Source organism: Dasypus novemcinctus, chromosome 12 (genome assembly GCF_030445035.2).
Source record: "Dasypus novemcinctus isolate mDasNov1 chromosome 12, mDasNov1.1.hap2, whole genome shotgun sequence".
Lineage (NCBI taxonomy): Eukaryota > Metazoa > Chordata > Mammalia > Cingulata > Dasypodidae > Dasypus > Dasypus novemcinctus.
Window position 1 is genome coordinate 28,346,373 of NC_080684.1, and position 19,663 is coordinate 28,366,035.

The window sequence follows — 19,663 nt, forward strand, 5'->3', positions numbered from 1 at the left end:
GGACATGGAAATTGTGATCCTAGTTACAATGAGCGCATATAACATCCAGATCTTGGCTCTGAAAAAACCCTTTTTCACTATCAAGAACAAGGACTCTTACCAGAAGTGGTCAATTTTGAAGTTGTTGAAGAGAAAGTACAAGATGAGCCAGGAAACTCTGTGATGTGAGGAAATAAAGAAGTCCTCTAAAATTCATGGGAGCATTTCAAAAAGACACATGAAGAAAATTGAAAGAATCTATATTGGCTGACTCTGGGGAAATTTGATCTTCAAAATAAATAATGTCAGTAATGAGTAAAATTGGAAACCATGAATTCAGAATGATATAATGCATTTAATAAGAAAGATGAAGTTCACTGATGGTGGATATATTTACACCATATTCAAACTACCTATTATGGTTGAGAAGCCTCCAATCATCACATGAACCAAGATATCAAAGAAACATTTTTAATAACAACTATAAAAACAACAAAATAGTGTGATACCTGATAGGACTCAATGAGAAAGCTGCATGGCATCTATGATATTCCCAACAAAAGTGAATAAATTCAGGCAGAAATGTGAGACCATCACAAATGGAGGGATCTTTATATTTACTGGAAATGTATTCCTAATATTCATGAAAATGAAGTAATGACTAAATCTTTCAAATTAAAGAAAACTAAAGGCCCTGCCACTTAATTGAAACATGCAATTCTAAAAAATATCCTTTTATTACAAAGGACAATTTTGAGATAACTGGTAAAATTTGATAGAATTGGGGAATTAAACATAAGTAATGTATGTTAAGGTCTTGATACTGAAGTTTGCCTTGTGGTTATGTAGTGAATGTTCTGTTTATAGTAGGCATCACCTACTACTTATATTGTGAAAGAAATTGTACATTTTTTGGTACAAGAATAAAAGTCCGTGTTCAATATATGTAACTTTTATTTTAGTTAAGATTGTTTCAAAATATAAATAAACATAAGTCATTTAATTACTTCCTCCCAGTTTTGTGGGCAAGCAACAATCAAGTTAAGGGAATCCATTGCTAGGTATATACACAAAAGAGCTGAGAGCAGTGACACATATAGACAGCCACACATGGATGTTCATAACAATGTTATTCATGATAGCCAAAAGTTGGAAACAACCCAGGAGTCCGTAAACTGAAGAATGGATAAACAAATTGTGGTGTATACACACATGGAATATTATGCAGCAGTAAGAAGAAAAGTTGTGAAACATATAGCAACATGGATGAACCTGAAGGACATATGTTGAGTGAAGAAAGCCAGACACAAAAAGACAATTACTGTATGATTGCACTATTTTGAACTAAATATATTACGTGAAACATAAGTATATTATGTGAAATATGAATATGGGTAAAATTACATATATAAGACCATCTTTCTTTGAAGCTAAAAAATGTAGGTTAATAAAACAAAATGTTAATATCGGACAAAAAAGACATTAAGTGAAAGAGATTGGACACTGAGTATTACATATGTATGATTCCATATATCTAAAATGTAAATATAAATAAATTTATAAACATGAAATTAGATTAGTGGTTATGTAGGACTGGAAAAGGAATGCTAAGAGGTGTGGAGTCTTTTTTGTTGGAGTTATGAAATTGTTCTAAAATTTTCAAAGTAGTGAATGTACAACATTGTCAATATATTAAAAGCCATTGATTATACACTTTGTATAGATCATATGGTATGTGATTTTATGTCAATAAAACTGCATAAAAAACAAATACATAATTGTACAAGAATAGCCAGATATAGCAGCTATTTATAGCAGGAGAAACTGAGAGATTGAGAGGTGAGGAATTTTCTTGTTTGCTTTTTGTGTGTCTGTTTATTATTGAAATAATGAAAATGCTCTAATAATGATTGAAGTGATGAATGCACACACAAATACCCTTCGTTGTAAGCTTTGGATGAATTGTATGCTTAATTAATATATATCAATAAGTTGATTAGTTTAAAAACATAAAAATTGTTTCAGAGATCATTAACTGCAGATCACAGTAAGAGTTTTGTTTCACTTTAACAATTTTTACCAAGGTAAGATATAACTTATGGACTTGCATTGCCTTTTCTTTTGAAGTTCCTTTATTGAAGATGGGGTGACTGCAAGGTCTTTTGAACAGCATCAGAAAAAAACAGTGTAACTGATACAGAATTTGATTGTTTTCATAACATCACTTATTTCCAGGAATAACTAAAACTGTAACAAACAATATTAAAATGCAGATTTTTATTAAGAAAGGACATTACGGACTTTTTAAAAAAAATTTCTCTCCCCTTCTCCCCCAGTTGTCTGCTCTCTGTGTCCATTTGCTGTGTATTCTTCTGTGTCTGCTTGTATTCTTGTCAGTGACACCGGAAATCTGTGTCTCTTTTGTTGAGTCATCTTGCTGCTTCAGTTCTCTGTGGTGTGTGTGGCACCACTCATGGGCAGGCTGCACTTTTTTTGCACTGGGTGGCTCTCCTTACAGGGCGCACTCTTGCATGTGGGGCTCCCCTACGTGGGGGACACTCCTGTGTGGCATGGCACTCCTTGTGTACATCAGCACTGCGTGTGGGCCAGTTTATCACATGGATCAGGAGGCCCTGGGTTTGAACCCTGGGCCTCCCATGTGGTAGGTGGATGCTCTATCCATTGAGCCAAATCCGTTTCCCAGACAGTAAGGACTTTAAAAGTCTTTAAGAATTTTGTGTGATCCCCAAATATATAAGTAAATTACATATTTAATTTCTCCTTCATGTTTTCTCTTTTAGAAAGACATTATTTACCACAGGGAAACTTATCAATATAGGAAGAAAACTATTTTTCTAGCAAATTTATGAAAATTTAAGATTTCCAGTGGAATCAAGATTATTTTTGTATTATAATTGTGACCACTGTAATACTGTATATTTATTGGACATTAATATTTCAACCCCCACTCTAAGAATATATTACTTTCAACAATGGGGGTGAGTCTTTAATACTTCAGAGTGGTAAACACAATATGGATCTTTGCAAGTATTAAGTGTCTGAAATAGGTAGTTAATACCAAATTTGATAACAGTTTATAAATAATATTTCCCTTAGCAGTAAACATGAGTCTATATATTCACAATTGCTTTAAGAAATAAATGCGGTGATTATCCTCAGTATTTTATGACACACTGATTTTTCCCCCAAAAAAAACAAAAGTTCATCTTGATAAAAATCCAATGTGTATAAAAGGTGACTAAAATTTATTAAAACAGTCTCAAAATAGCACCTCATTTAAACTTTTCACAATTTACACAAGTATTATGAGTCTCCTGTTTGGGAATACATATTTTCATTGTGAATTAAAATAGAGATATATTGATAACATTAATTTTTATAAAAGCAGATATTTTAGCACCTCAATTCTTACAAGGTGAAAGAAGAACTTTTTTTTAACAGTTTGAAATTAAAAATATCTTTAAGGGTATTATTTGAATATTAAAAGTAGACAGGTCTGATTATATTTAAAAGGCTTCTATGTATCATAGTGATGATTAAATTTGTAAGATAGTTTGGAAAAGATTTAACTTCTAAAACAGCAGCACCTTTCTCTTTTTAAAACCATTAAACATAAGGTAAAACCAACATACCTAGTTGGCATAGATCTTAGTAGATTAAGGTGGTGTCTAATGACTCTTCTATTATAAAGTTATATTTTGTTTTTTAATATCAACTTCTAGATTGCTACTTGATAATGATTTCCCAGAGTTAGCTATTTATATTGAAATTTCTCAGTTTAGAAAATGCTTTTACTACTTATAATTTCCCATAACCTATTTTAACTTTTTATAACCGTAGGCTAGTTACTTACCTTAAGATAAATTTCACCTATAAATAAGCTTAATGAATTACAGTCAGAGTCTAGTGAAATGTACTTCCACAACACTTATACTACTTTATATATCCATTCAAGTCTTATCCTACATATTTCCACCCTGGTTATATGAAAACCAGCCATCTTCTCTTAAGACAAGACATACATAAACAAGCTTTCACAAACCTTCTACTTCTTTCCATGTCATTCATTTAAGTCTTGCTTCATATTCCTCATTATGTTCTGTGAATAACCAGTCATTTACTTTAGGCAAAACAATTATTTATTTTATTTTTAAATAAGCTTTAGATTATACAAGTGTTACATAAAAAATATAGGGGATATCCATATATCCCACATCTTCCCCCTCCCACACTTTTCTCCATTAACAGCATCTTTCATTAGTGTGGTACATTTGTTACAACTGATGAACACATATTAACTTATTGCTACTAACCATGGTTTATATTTCACATTAAGGTTTACATTTGTGTAGCACAATGTTATAGCTTTTGACGAAATATATAATTCCTTGTATCCATCATTGCAGAGTCATGCAGAACAATATCAATGTCCCCAAATTGCCCCATGTTACCCTTATTCTTCCCACCCCTTCCCCTTAGAACCTCTGGTGACCATTGTCTTTATATCAATGTTAGAAATTCTTCCAGTATTAGAATAATAATAAGTCTACTTACTCCATGGCTGCCTATGAGCTCTAAGTTCCCCTCTCAATCAAAACAGAGTGGGCATCACCTTTACATACATATTTTTAATACTTTTAAAAATGCATGATAAATGTCCTTCCATGGCAGCTCATCCTTTTTGCACCAGGATTGCCAAGTTGGCTAAAGAATAATGACTGTACCATTCCTTTTCTAATGGTTTTGCATGAGTTAGGACTCTTGGTGACAAATGATAGAAAATCAATGAACTCATACTGCCAAAAGAAAATCTACTGGCCCTTAATATCTAAAGGACAATTGAAAAATTAAATTATGATACTTGATTAGATGAATTTAGACCTCAAAACAATTGAAATCAGAGTAAACAATTATCCAAGGTATGTCCTTTTTGGCTACATCTACTACTCTACTAATTGCCTTTATTCTTTCACCACTTGAGGAAACTTTGCTACTAACAACTACAGGTTTTTGGTGTTTTTAAAAAATATATGTTTGTAATAATAATAATTTCATTAGTTAAACCTTAAAATTTTCATCATCGTACAGATTCAGTAGACTTAATGTTATTAGTATCCACATAAACCAAGGGAGATTACACCAAGTAAAAAAAAAAATTAAGATAATTATACTATACATTAAGAAATGTTTTCCTTTTCCCTTTATTTTCCTAGGAGGTTAAAGTTTTTATTTTTTCATAGTACCTTAAAATTATAAATAACCTCACAAGCATAATGACTATAAGGCTCTGGAGAATCTATTATCATTGTTTTATTAGTTTTAATCATAATTTAGAAATGCCTTTTCATAGATTTCAAGGATTTTTTCTTTACTTTCTGAAATTTGGAATTGAAGTATCAGTTATTCTCATCTCAAGGCTGTTAAAATTTACTTGGGAAATTACAAGACAAACAGCAAAACAAGGTTTCTTCTGTAATATTCCAACTGTCCTTGTCATTTTTAGTTTCCAGGCGTTTTAGACAGACTCACAAGCTAAACTCACTTCTCACCCCATCAGCTAGCTATTCACCTACAGTTTCCCGCCACCAGTTTTTTTTAAATCAGTTTTATTAATACAAATTAATGAAGCATAAATCCATCCAAAGCTTACATCCATGGTATTCGGTAATCACAAAAAAATTTTGCTTGTACTTACGTAAATTTTTTGTCTTTATTTATTTTTAATGTTACATTAAAAAATATGAGGTCCCCATATAACCCCTACCCCCTCACCCCACTCCTCCCATAACAACAACTCCTCCATCATCATGGAACATTCATTGCTCTTGGTGAATACATCTCTGAGCACTGCTGCATCACATGGTTAATGGTCCACATTATAGTTTACACCCTCCCCCAGTCCACCCAGTGGGCCATAGGAGGACATACAATGTCCAGTAACTGCCCCTGCAGTACCACCCAGGACAACTCTAAGTCCTGAAAATGCCCCCGTATCATATCTCTTCTTTCCCCTTCCTATCCTCATCAGCTACCATGGCCACTTTCTCCACATCGATGCTACATTTTCTTCAATTACTAATCACAATAGTTCATGAATAGAATATCAGTAAGTTCACTCTAATCCCTACTTTATTCCTCTATCCTGTGGACCCTGGAATGGTTATGTCCACTCCACATCTATATCAAGAGGGGGCTTAGATTCCACATGGATGATGGATGCAATTCTCCTGCTTTCAGTTGTAGGCACTCTTGGCTCCCTTCTTCACTTCCATGTTAGCTGAGTAGGGTAAGTCCAATAAACCAGAGCATAGGAGTTGCAAGTCTGTTGTGGCTCAGGGCCTGGCTATCACATGGACAGTCCAGAGATTCAAGTCGCCTGAGCATACACTAAACCCCAGCGCCAAACACAGGTCCGGTAAAAGTAACAGGAGAGGCCTGTGAACAAAGATCACATCTGAATCCAACTCCATCACACTCAGGAACACAAACTCCAAAGTAGGGCCAAATGACATGGCACTGAAGTCCATCTGCCATGACCATAGAACCTATGGGTCTCTGTAGCCCTCAGAAGAACCACTACTGGGATTGTATATACTTTATCTGTCTCTTGAATTCAGTCATGATTAGGAGAATAATCTGGGGGTAGTATAGGTTTTAGAAAGGTTGTGGAGGAATTTAGAACAACATTTTTGATTTGTTTGTTTTTTTCCTTCAAATAATTTATTTAGTCAGTTCATATGATCATTTTCACCCTATTTGGGTTCCAGGAATAGTCATTATTTAATTTGTAGCAATTTGAATAGATCTGTTTTAAGAATTTTCATTTATTAATTTGATATTACCATCTAAGGTATGAAAGTATACACTGAACAAACAGAGAGACACAAATAGAGTTAAACACATGAACAGACACTTAAAACTCACAAATTTGACTCATAATTCTCATTCATTTGGTATGGCTATCTCCAGGTTTTCCATCTTTTCACATCCCTGTTCTTTCTGCTTTTAAGATCTCATCTGTGATCGACATTGCCTGTAATTTGCAAGCTCATTCTTAGAAACACTTTAATGAGTAACCACCAACCAAGTAGGAATACATGAGCAGTATAAATGTGGTTAAACACTAATTTAGCAGTTTATAGAGACAGAATATTTACTATATCTAAGTAAAACACACCATTTAACAGAAAATACTACACACATATATTTTGGATTGCTTTTGTACACTTAACAGCCAGATTTAAAGTTCAGGAGTATATCCAACAAACAGACTTGAAGTTCAGGAGTAAGCTTTTGATTAAAATTTGAAATATTTTTTCCAATATCCACCAGAAAAGTTACTAATTCCTTACTCACTTGGAAAGAGAACAGAGGTTCCATGTGTGTGACTAAGGTCCTTTCCAGACTGGTGGAAAGTGCTCCTGGACCAACACTCTAGATTGCTCTTTTTGTCCCTGAAAATTGTGGCTATTGGGCTGCAGGGTTAGGGGTCTTTGGACTACTTTCCTTATAAGACTGGGGCATCCTCTTCTCCAATGCCCATCCTCCTTTCATTAAGCACATTGCTGGGGGACCTAGAGGCTTTCTAGGGCCCCTGCAGGGCTTACCTTTCCTAGGTTCCCTCTTTTGCTGGAGAGTTTTGCTCAGGCTGCTCCTAAAACTTTAACATTTAATTTAGTTTTATATGTGAATGTTTGTTTTTCTGATTTCCTTTGGCCAATTGCGTCTGACTGACTTGCTTCACTGAACATAATATCCTTCAGGTTTTCCATGTTGTCATATGCTTCACAACTTCATTTCTTCTTACTGCTGCATAGTATTCTATAATGCATATGCACAACAATTTGTATATCCATTCATCAGTTGAGGGACACTTGGGTTGTTTCCAGCTTTTGACAAATGTGAATAATGGTGCTGTGAACATTTGTGTGCAGATATCGTTCGTGTCACTGCTCTCTATTCTTCTGGGAACATACCTAATAATGGTATTGCCAGGTCCCATGGCAAATCTATATTCAGCTTCCTTAGGAACTGCTAAAGAGTCCTTCACAGTGACTGTACCATTCTATATTCCCACCAAGGTAAATAAGCATTCTTATCTCTCCACATCCTCTCCAACATTTAGTTTTCTGATGTTTTAATAGTGGCCATTCTAGTAAGAGTGACATGTTACCACATTGTAGCATTTTGTTGTTTTTTGTTTGTTTTATAGGAAGTACTGGAGATTGATCTCAGGACCTCATACTTGGGAAGCAGGACATTGAGCTCTGTCTGCTTCCCAATGAGAGGTTTATGTTTTATTTTTACATTTGTTTGTATGTTTTGTTGTTAGGAGGTACTGGAGATCAAACCCAAAAATTTGTACCTGGAAAGCAATTCTCAACAATTGAGCTACATCTGCTCCCCTCATTGTAATTTTGATTTGCATTTCCCTATTCCCTAGTGATGTTGAATATTTTTTCATGTGTTTCTTCACACTTGTTTTTCTTCTTTGGACAATTATCTTTAAAGTCTTTTGCCCATTTTTTAAACAAATCAATTATATTGATAAATATTAATAAAGCATAAATCCATCCAAAGTGTACAATCAGTGGTATTTGGTATAATTGCATAGTGTGCTATCATCACTTCAATAATTTTTAGTAATATTTGAATATTACTAGAGCATAATAGTAATTACTGTTATTATATAATAATAACAGTAATAATAATAAAAAACCAAAGAAATGAAATTCTCAGGCTCTCTGGTTCCCTAAAATATATAGCTGCTGTTCTTTTTCCTTCTTTCCAGTTTATTTGCATTTATATATTCTAAAACAGTGTTAGTATGCAATACTATCAATTCTCATATTTTACAAGAGGTTTTACTATGTTATACAATCCCTTGTTATGTTTTTTCACTTTTATTTTAGTGTGTAAATGTCCTCAGACTTTCCATTTCAACCACTGTCAAACTCATTTAATAGCTGTGTTAGTCACAAACACCATAATATGCACTCACCTTTTCAATTCATTACCAAAAATTTGCAAACAATTTTTAACTAATAATGCAAAGATTAACACTCAGATTTCAATTCTCTCCCTTCATTCTATTTTCTAGAGACCTATATTCTAATTATTCTAGAGTTTACATATATTTAGTTCATAATAGCACAACCATACAGTATTTTTCCTTTTGTGTCTGGTTTCCTTCACTCAACATAATGTCCCCCAGTTTGGTCCATATTGTCATATCCTTCATAATTTTATTTCTTCTTACAAAAGCATAATATTTCATCATGTGTATACACCACATTTTGTTCATCCATTCATCACTTGAAGGACACGTGGGTTGTTTGTTACTTTTAGCCATTGTGTAAAAATGCATCTAGGAACATTGGTGTGCAGATGTCTATTTGTGTCACAGTTCTCAGTTTTTCTGGGTTTATGTCTAGAATTGGTATTGCTGGGTCACATGGCAAGTCTATATTCAAATTCATTAAGAACTGCCAAACAATTCTCCATGGTGGCTGTACAATTCTACATTCCCATCAACAGTGAATAAGCATTCCTATCTTTGCATGTCATCTCCAACATTTATACTTTTCCCATTTTTAAAAAATGACCAGGCTATTAGATATAAAAGGATATCTCATGGTAGTTTTGATTTACATTTCCCTAATCACTAGTGATGTTGAACTTTTTTTTTATGTGTTTCTTTGCCATTTGGATTTTTTCTTTGGACAGTGGTCTTTTTAAGTCCTTTACACATTTTTAAAATCAGATAGTTTTGTGTTTTAGTGCTGAGTTGTATGATCTTTTTATATATCATGCATATTAAACTCTTATCAGATATGTGATTACCAGATGTTTTCTGCCATTGAGTAGCTTCCTTTTCACCCTTTTGACAAAGTCCGTTCAGATGCAAAAGTGTTAAATTTTTAGGAGGTCCCATTTATCCTTTCCTTTTTTCTTTTGTTGCACCTGCTTTGGGAATAAGCATGAAGATACTGAAGATCTCTACCACAAGATCTTGAAGATGTTTTCCTATATTTTTTTCTAGGAGTTTAATAATGTTGTTTATTAAATTTAAGTTCTTGATCCATTTTGAGTTTGGTAGCATTCTTTCCTGTTCAATATTTTTTTGGAAGAGCTTGAGCAAGATTGGTAATAGTTCATATTTGAATGATTTGTAGAATTGCCCTGCAAAGACATCTGGTCCCGGGATTTTCATCTTCGGGAGATTTTTGATGACTCTTTCAATCTCCTCATTTGTGATTGGTTTGTTGAGGTCTTCTATTTCTTCTAAAGTAAGGGTCAGTTGTTCATGTGCTTCCAGGAATTCGTCCATCTTATCTACAATATCTGTGTTTTTTTTGTTTTTTTTTGGCATATAGTAACTTGCTCATGGTATTCTCTTATGATCTTTCTTAATTCTACAGGGTCAGTTGTAATGTCCCCACTCTCATTTCTGATTTTACTTGTTTTTGTCTTCTTTCTTTATTCTTTGTCAGTCTACCTAAGGGTTTTTAAAATTTCTTGATTTCCCAAAGAACCAACTTTTCACTTTTTTGATTCTCTTTTTTTTTTTTTCCTTGATTTCATTGATTTATGCTCTGGTCTTTTCTATTTCTTTCCTTGGCTTGGTTTGGAATTAGTTGCTGTTCTTTTTCTAGTCCTACCAGTGTGCTGTTAGATCTTCAATTTTAGCTCTTTCTGATTTTTTAATGTAAGCATTGAGGGCTATAAATTGCCCTCTGAGAACTGCCTTTGCAGTTTCCATAGGTTTTGATATGCTGTGTTCTTATTTTCTTTTATTTCAAGATATTTGCTGAATTCTCTTGCAATTTCTTTTTTGACCTACTAGATGTTTAAGAGTGTTGATTAATCTCTATATATTCATGAATTTTTGCTTTTTCTGTCCATGACTGATTCCTAGTTTCTTTCTGTTATGATCAGAGAAAGTGTTTTTTATAATTCCAATCTTTTAAAATTTATTTAGACTTGTTTTGTGACTCAACATATGGTCTTTCATGGACAAGGATCCATGAGCACTTGAGAAGAATGTATATCCTGCTGTTTTGCAGTGCAATGCCCTATAGATGTATATTAGTTCTACTTCATTTATCATATTATACAAGTTCTCTATTTATTCTCTGTTCAGATGTTCTATTCAATACTGAGAGTGATGTATTGAATTCCCCAGCTATTATTGTAGAGAAATCTTTTTCTCCCTTCACCTTTTCCAGTGTGTGCCTCAGTATCTTGGGGCACTGAGGTTAAGTGCATAAATATTTAGAATAGTTATTTTCTCATGCTGAATTGCATTTTTTATTAATAAATAATGACCTTCTTCATCCCTTATAATAGTTTTGCATTTAAAACCTATTTTGTCCAATATCAGTATACTACTCCAGTTCTTTTCTTGTTTACTAATTACATGGAATATTTTTTCTAACCTTTCACTTATAACCTGGATATGTCCTTATATCTGAGATGAGTCTCTTGTACACAACATGGAGATAGCTCATATTTTTTAATCCATTCTAACAGTCTGTGTCTTTTGATTGGGGAGTTCATCCCATAAACATTCAATGTGATAACTGTAAAGGCATTGTTTATTTTATCCATTTTGTATTTTGGCTTTCAGTTGTCACATTATACTATAGCTTATTTTTTTAACCCTTTCCAATAGTCTTCATTTCTAAACTCTTCTCCAAGTCTCTCACCCTTGTTTTTTCCATTCAGACTGCAGTACTCCTTTTAGTATCTCTTTTAATTCTGGTGTTTTGGTAACATATTCTATCAGATTTTGTTTATCTGTGAAGACTTTGAACTCCCCTTCATGTTTGAAGGACAGCTTTGCTGGATACAGAATTCTTGGTTGGCAGTTTTTCTCTTTCAATACCTTAAATATATCATACCAATTTTTTCTCTCTTCCACGGTTTCTGATGAGAGATCAGCACTTCACTTTACCAAGTTTCCCTTGTATGTGATGCTTTGCTTTTCTCTTGTTGCTTTCAGAGTTTTCTCTTTATCTCTGATATTTGTTATTCTGAATAGTAGGTTTCTTAGGATAGGTCTATTCATGTTTATTTTGTTTGAGGTGTGTTGTCCTTCTTGGACGTTGATATTATCTATTTCATAAGGGCAGGGAAGTTTTCAGTCATTATTTCCTAAAATATTCTTTCTGCTCCTTTTCCATCTTCTCTACTGCTAGAATACAGATAATGTGCATATTTTGCATTTCACATGGTCATTCCATTCCCTGAGACCCTGTTTCATTTTTTCCATTCTCTTCTCTTGCTGTTCTTCTGGCTTTTCCAGTTCAGATGTTCTGTCTTCAAAATCAATAATTCTTCAAACAATTCAAATCTGATCTTATATGCCTCTAATGTATTTTTTATCTCATCCATAGTGTCTTTCATTCTAATAATGTCTGTTACTTTTCTTTGCAGACTTTCTAACTTTTTTTATGCTCACCTAGCATCTTCTTAATATTCTGTATCTACTTAGTCATATTTTCTTAAATTTTTTTAAAATGATAAAGGAGTGTTGTGTGATTATTATTGAGTAATTGTCTTAAATCCTGAATCTCTTCAGGATATTTGGTTTGTTCCTTTGGATGAGCCATTTATTCCTGTTTCATGGTATGGCTTGTAATTTTTTGCTGATGTCTAGTCATATGATATGCTGGTGAATTTACTCATGGGTAATTTCTATCTCTTGCCCATTGTTATTATTTTTCATAGCACTTTAGTATTTGGTTCAAATTATCCTAAGTCTTTAAAATTGCCTAGCTTAAGTTACCAAAAACCATTCTAGGAACTCACTAATGGGGAAAGAGCTCTAAAAGCAGTTTCTGTCCATGTAATTTCCAGATTGGCCAGCAGATGGCACTTGTTTATGCACTTTTCCACAGAGGTGTATCCTTCTCAGTATTCCCTTGTTTTACTTCGGGTCAGAGTTGAGATTCAAAGTGGGCTCTCATGGCTTAATTTATTTTAGAAAAGCCCTCAACTCCCACTCTCTTTTCCCTTGTAACAGTGTAATAGATGGCAGGGAGGATGATTTTCTGCTACCTTTCAGTCAGTTTCATGCACCATGGGTTTTACTGCCACTGAATACCTCTGGGGTTGGGGAGGGGAGCCTATGCTAGTGGCTGGGAGGTTCAATAACTCAAAGTTTGTTGTTTTGGCTTCTTTCTCTCTCTGCCCCTCTACCTTCTGGAGTTGTGAAGCCCAGTCCTGATCTGCTGATCCCAGAGCAAGTCTCTCAGGCAGGTTTAGGCTTTCTCCATTGTTTTTGTGAGAGTGCTGAGCCTTATCTGGTAATCTGATACCATGTTCCCACAATTCTCTGGCCCCACTTTTGAACCCTTTCATTTACACCCTAAGGATCCACCATGTGAAGAATGTATCATGTATATGATACCAAGACTTGTCTCTTTTTTAAATAAATGAAAATTTCATTGCATATTGGGAGGGAAATGAAGTGTGTGATCTTAGTTAATGTCCAACCAGACATTACTAGTTTCCAATACACACCTTCCTCCTTTTTGTTATTTGTCTATATCTCCCTTGATGATTTTTCCACAAAAATCCTGCCCCAAAGAAGCTGTTGTTTTTTGTTTAATATAAATTGAGGGTGAAGAGTGGTTTGTTTGGCATTGAGTTTGGCCAGCTGAGTCCCCTTTCAATCTCAGAAGAAACCCCAGCATGATGGGGAGAGTGGAGGCTACCTGCTAAGGCAGACTCTCATGCCCTGCTGCCCAGGGAGAGAAAGGAGCTAGATTAGAAAAGGGCTAGACAGTTGCCAAATTAGCAGGACTCTAGAAAACTGTAAACTAAAATGCCTGGGAGAAAAAGGGGTGGATAGCTTTCATAAGTTTAATCAAATGAAGGACACAATTTCGCTCAGTGGAGGAATTCCTGCCTCACATATACCAGGTCCCTGGTTTGATTGCCCAGTATAGGTTATCAGGCTTTCCACTGATATCTCATGACAAGGAACATATAGACACTCTTTTTATTTTAGGTAGTATTTGACCTTTTTTTTTTTTTTTAAAGAGGAAGGACTATTTTTTTCATGGTTTTTGCTGTTTTCTTTTTGTTTGCTGTGTTTTGCCTTTTTTAGTTTTCCCTTTTAATCTTTTAATTATTTTTTCTACCTACATCATTTTTTCTTTTCCTCATTATTCTATCTTGGTTCTTTTGTATTTCATCTCTTCCTCTTTGGTTTTCTTTTTTTTTTTTTTTTTGCTTTATTTCTCTCTTTTTCTCTTCTTTCTCTTTTACTTTTTTCTTTTTTGTTGTTTTTCTTTTATTTTCCTTTTTATTTTCCTCTCTTCTCACCATTCCAGCATTTTAATACATTCTATATATTTTCCCCTATTTTGCTTTCCATTTAAATTTTTCTTTTCCATTATTTTATTCTTATTTCTCTGTACTACTTATGATTTTTTACATGTGTTAAATATTTAATTTCTTAGGTCTGGTATGGATCATCTTCTACATTTTTAAAATTATTATAATTTTTATTTTTCTCTTCTTATCTCTATCATTTACTCTAGTTCTAATTCCACTTTTCCCTCCCAAGGGAAGATAGACAACAACAAGCAAAGAGAATAAAAGGAATGAAGGGCCAAAGTGAAACCTTACCAAACACACAAAAACAATAGCAAAATAAAACTCTGGAGTAGAAAGAAGAACTAAAAAAAAGAATAAATCCATGAAGATAAACAGAGACCTAGGCACCAACAAAAATTACAAACCATACTTAGAAAAAGGAAGGCATGGCTCAGTCTAACAGACAAACTAAAAAATGGGAGGAGATTCAGAACATGGAACAACTAATTAAAGATGTCCAAACATTTATCATAAATCAACTTAATGAAGTTAAGGAAGAGATCAAGGATGTTAAGAAGACAGTGGGAGAACATACCAAATAAATTGAAAACATGCATAAAAAGATAACAGATATGATTGTGATGAATGTCACAATGCAAAAAATCAAAAATACACTGGAAGCACATAGCAGATTTCAACAGGCAGATGAAAAAATTTGTAATTTGGAAGGCAGTACTTGAGAAATCAAACAGATAGTAGAACAGATAGTTAAAAAGATAGAAACAAATCTAGCAGGGGCTTAGGAACTTGAATAACAATATGAAATGAATAAACATAGGCACTATATGGGTCCCAGAAGGAGAAGAGAATGATAGGAGGCAGAAGGGGTGTTGGAGGAAATAATGGCTGAAAATTTCCCAACTCTTTTGAGGGACATAGATGTACATGTCCAGGAAGCACAGCGCATCCCAAACATTATAAATCAATACAGTATGAAACAGGCCTAGTCCAACATATATACTGGTCAAGTTGTCAAAATCTGAAGAAAAAGAGAATACTTCAATTGGCAAGAGAAAAGAAATCCATCACTTACAAGGGAAGTTCAATAAGATTAAGTGCTGATTTCTCATCTGAAATCATGGAAGCAGGAAGGATGTGGTATGACATAGTTAAGGTGTTAAAAGAGAAACCTTCCAGTCAAAAATTCTCCATCCAGGTAAGATGGTATTCAAAAATGGGGAGAGTTCAAAATATTCACAGATAAACAGAAATTAAGAGAGTTTGTCAATAATAGACTTGCCCTTCAAGAGAAAAGGGAGATCTTTATGTTGAAAGGAATAAAATGGGAGAGTTGGAGGACAGTGCAAGAACAACTAAAATAATGAAAAGTGAAATAAAAATAACATATGCCATATATAAATGTATAGAAAATATGGCTAATGTAAGTAATTCTTTGACAATAATATTGAATATTAATGGATTCAACTCTCCAATCAAGAGGCACAGATTGGCAGAATGGATAAGGGAATATGGCCCATCTAAATCCTGTCCACATGAAACTCATTTTAGACCCAAGGACAAAAGATATTGGAAGTGAATGGTTGGAAAATAATTTTACATGCAAATAATAACCAAAAAAAGTGTGGGAGTAGCTATACTAATATTGGACAAAGTAGCCTTAAAATGCAAAACTATTGGAGGAGATAAAAAGGACACTATTTATTAATAAAAGGTGTAACCTATCAAGAAGAAAAAACAATCACAAACATTTTTACCTAACCAGAATGCCTCAGAATACATGAGGCAAACACTAAAAATCTAATTGGAGAAATACATGCCTCTACAAGTATAGTGGAGGAATTTAATACAACATTATCACCATTAGGCAGAACATCTCAAGAGAGAATCAATAAAGGAACAAAGATATAGAATAATACATTAGAAGATCTGGACCTAATAGATATATGTAGAACATTGGACCCCAAACAGTGGGATATATATTCTTCTTGAGGGCACATGGAATAGTTTCTAAGACAGACCACATGCTAGGCCACAAAAAAAGTCTTAATGAATTCCAAAAGACTGAAATTAGGCAAAGTATTTTCTCTGATCACAATGGAATGAAGCTGGAAATCAGTAAAGGGCAGACAATCTGATTAGGCACAATGACATAGAAATTAAAGAACATACTCTTATACAATCAGTGATATAATGAGTAAATTGAAGAACAAGTTAGTAACTGCCTCGAAATGAATGAAAATGGCAACACAACCTACCAAAACCTATGGGATGCTGCAAAAGCTGTAGTGAGAGGGAAATTCATAGCCATGAATGCCTATATTTAAAACAGAAGAGCTAAAATCAAAGAACTACCAGCACACCTAGAGGAATTAGAAAAAATAAATAAAAACTACAACAAACTAACCCCAAAGAAATAGAAGGAAGGAAATAACAAAGACTGGAGCAAAGCTAAATGAAATTGAAAATAAGAAAGCACTAAGAAAAAATAAACAAAACCAAAGCTGCTTCATTCAGAGAATTAATAAAATTGACATACCCTTAGCTAGACTAACAAAGAAAAAAACACAGAAGATGTGAATACATTAAATAAGAAACAAAGAAGGGGATATCACCACTGACCCCACAGAAATAAAGAGTACTAAGAGATGATATTTTGAAAAATTGTATGCCATCAAAATGTATAATTTAGAGGAAATGGACACATTCTTAGAAACACACAAGCAGACTACATTGAAGAAATAAGAAATTGATGAATTCAACTGATCAATCACAAGCAACAAGTTTGAATTAGTCATTAAAAACTCCCAACTAAGAAGAGCGTAGGACTAGATAGCTTCAGGGGTGAATTTGACCAAACAGTCCAGAAAATACTAACATCAATTCTGCATAAATTCTTCCAAAAAATAGAAATGGAAGGAAGATTTTCTAACTCATTCTATGATGCCAACATGACCTTAATTCCAAAGCCAAGGAAACACAAGAAAGGAAAACTGTAGACCAATCTCTCTAAAGAACAAAGATCTAATATCCTCATCAAAATACATGCTATTTGCATCCAACAACACATCAAATGAATTATACACCTGGACAAACTGAGTTTCATCCCTGGTATGCAAGGATGGTTCAACATAAGAAAATCAATTAAAGTAATAAAACACATACAAGATTGAAAGAAAAAAATCACATGATCATCTCTATTGATGCAGGAAAAGCACCTGACATAACATAGCACCCTAACCTGATTTAAAAACAAAAAACAAAACAAAAAAAAAACCCTCAAAAGATAGGAGTAGAAGAAAACTTCCTCAATATCATAAAGGGTGGTAATGAAAAAAACCACAGATAGCATCATATTCAATGGTGAAATCCTAAAATATTTTCCTCTAAGGTCTGGAAAAAGACAAGGATGCCCACTGTTACTGCTCTTATTTATCATTGTGTAAGAAGTACTTGATTGGGAACTTAGGCAAGAAAAAAGATATAGAAGACATTCAAATTAGAAAGAAGGAAGTAAAAATTTCACTATTTGAGATGGCATAATCCTATAGATAGAAGGCCTTGAGAAATCTACAACAAAGATTCTAGAGCTTATAAATGAGTTCAGGAAAAAGGCAAGTTTCAAGATTAAGGTGGAAAAATCAGTAGTATTGCTGTACACCAATAATGAGCTATCTTAGGAGGAAATCCAGAAAAAAATCCCATTTACAATAGCAACTACAATAATCAAATACCAGGAATAAATTTATCTAAAGATGTAAATGAATTTTATGTATAAAAATACACAATACTGTTAAAGGAAATCAAGGAAGACCTAACAAAATGGAAGAACATTTCCTGTGCATGGATAAGAAGACTAAATACTATTAAGATATCTATCCTACCCAAACTGATATAAAGATTTAATGCAATCCCAATAAAAATAACTGTAGTATTTTTTATTGAATTGGAAAAGCTAACTATGAAATTGATTTGGAAGGGCAAGGGGCCCTCAATAGCCAAAGATATATTGAAAAAAAAATGAAATTGGAATTATCACACTACCTGACTTTAAAACACTACAAAGATACAGGGGTGAAAACTGCGTGGTATTGGTACAAGGATAGACACACTGACAAAATGGAACCAAATTGAGAGTTCTGATATAGATCATCACATACACAGTCAAATGATATTTGACAAGGCCACCAAGCCCATTCAACTGGGAGATAATGGCCTCTTCAGCAAATGGTGCTTGGATATCCATATCCAAAAGAATGAGAGAGGGACATCATCTCACACCTTATACAAAAACTAACTCAAGATGGATCTAAGATCTAAATATAAAAGCCAAGATTTTAAGATATGGAAGATATGTAGCTAAGTATATACAAGATCTTTTATTAGGAAATGGTTTCATGAAATTTTACACAAAGCATGAGCAATGAAAGAAAAATAAATAAATGGGACCTCCCCAAAATTAAAAACTTTTGCACCTCAAAGGAGTTTATTAAAAAACTGAAAAGGCAGCCTACTCAATGGGAGATATTTGGCAAACATATATGTAATAGGGCCCTGATTACTAGCATATATAAAGAAATCCTGCACCTTGAATATAAGACCAACACCCCATTTAAAAATGGGCAAGTTATGAATAAAGACTTCTCTAAAGAAGAAATACAAGTGGCTAAAAGGCACATGAAAAGATGCTCGACATCACTAGCTATTAAGGAAATGCAAACCAAAACTACAATGAGGTGTCATTGTAAACCCATTAGAGTGGCAAATGTTAAAAAAAAATAGAGGACTACAAGTGTTGGAGAGGATGTCAGGGAATAGGAACACTTATCCCCTGCTGGTGGGAGTGTAGAAATGGGCAGTCGTTGTGGAGGACAATTTGGCAGTTCCTCAGTAAGCTATAGAACTGCCGAATGATCCAGTAATTCTACTGCTGAGTATTTAATCAGAAGACTTGAAAGCAGATATATGCACACAAACAGATATATGCACACCAACATTCATGGTAGCATTATTTACTAGTGACAAAAGTTGGAAACAACCCAAAGGTCTATCAACAGATGCATGGATAAACAAATTATGGTACATACATACAATGAATATTACTCAGCTGTAAGGAGGAATGCTGTATTAACACACAGGATAGCATGGATGAATCTTGAAGTCCTTATGTTCAGTGAAGCAAGCCAGACCCTGAAGGACAAATATTAAATGACCTCACTGATATGAATTAACAAATCGAGCAGACCCTCACAGAGCAAGTGTCAGGAAGATAGGTTTACAGTAGACATAAGGAAAAAGAAGGCTGTGGGCCATTGTC

General features: G+C 33.8%; 1 long non-coding RNA gene across 2 annotated transcripts in view; it reads right to left on the reverse strand.

The window, feature by feature from the left end:
- Window positions 1-4,063: 4,063 nt before the first annotated feature.
- Window positions 4,064-19,663, reverse strand: part of LOC111761696 (uncharacterized) — a 39,847-nt gene continuing 24,247 nt past the window's right edge. For both annotated transcript variants that reach the window (XR_002794978.2, XR_009188207.1), the window contains exon 4: window positions 4,064-6,435. This is a non-coding gene — a long non-coding RNA (uncharacterized lncRNA). The remainder of the gene's footprint in view (window positions 6,436-19,663) is intronic.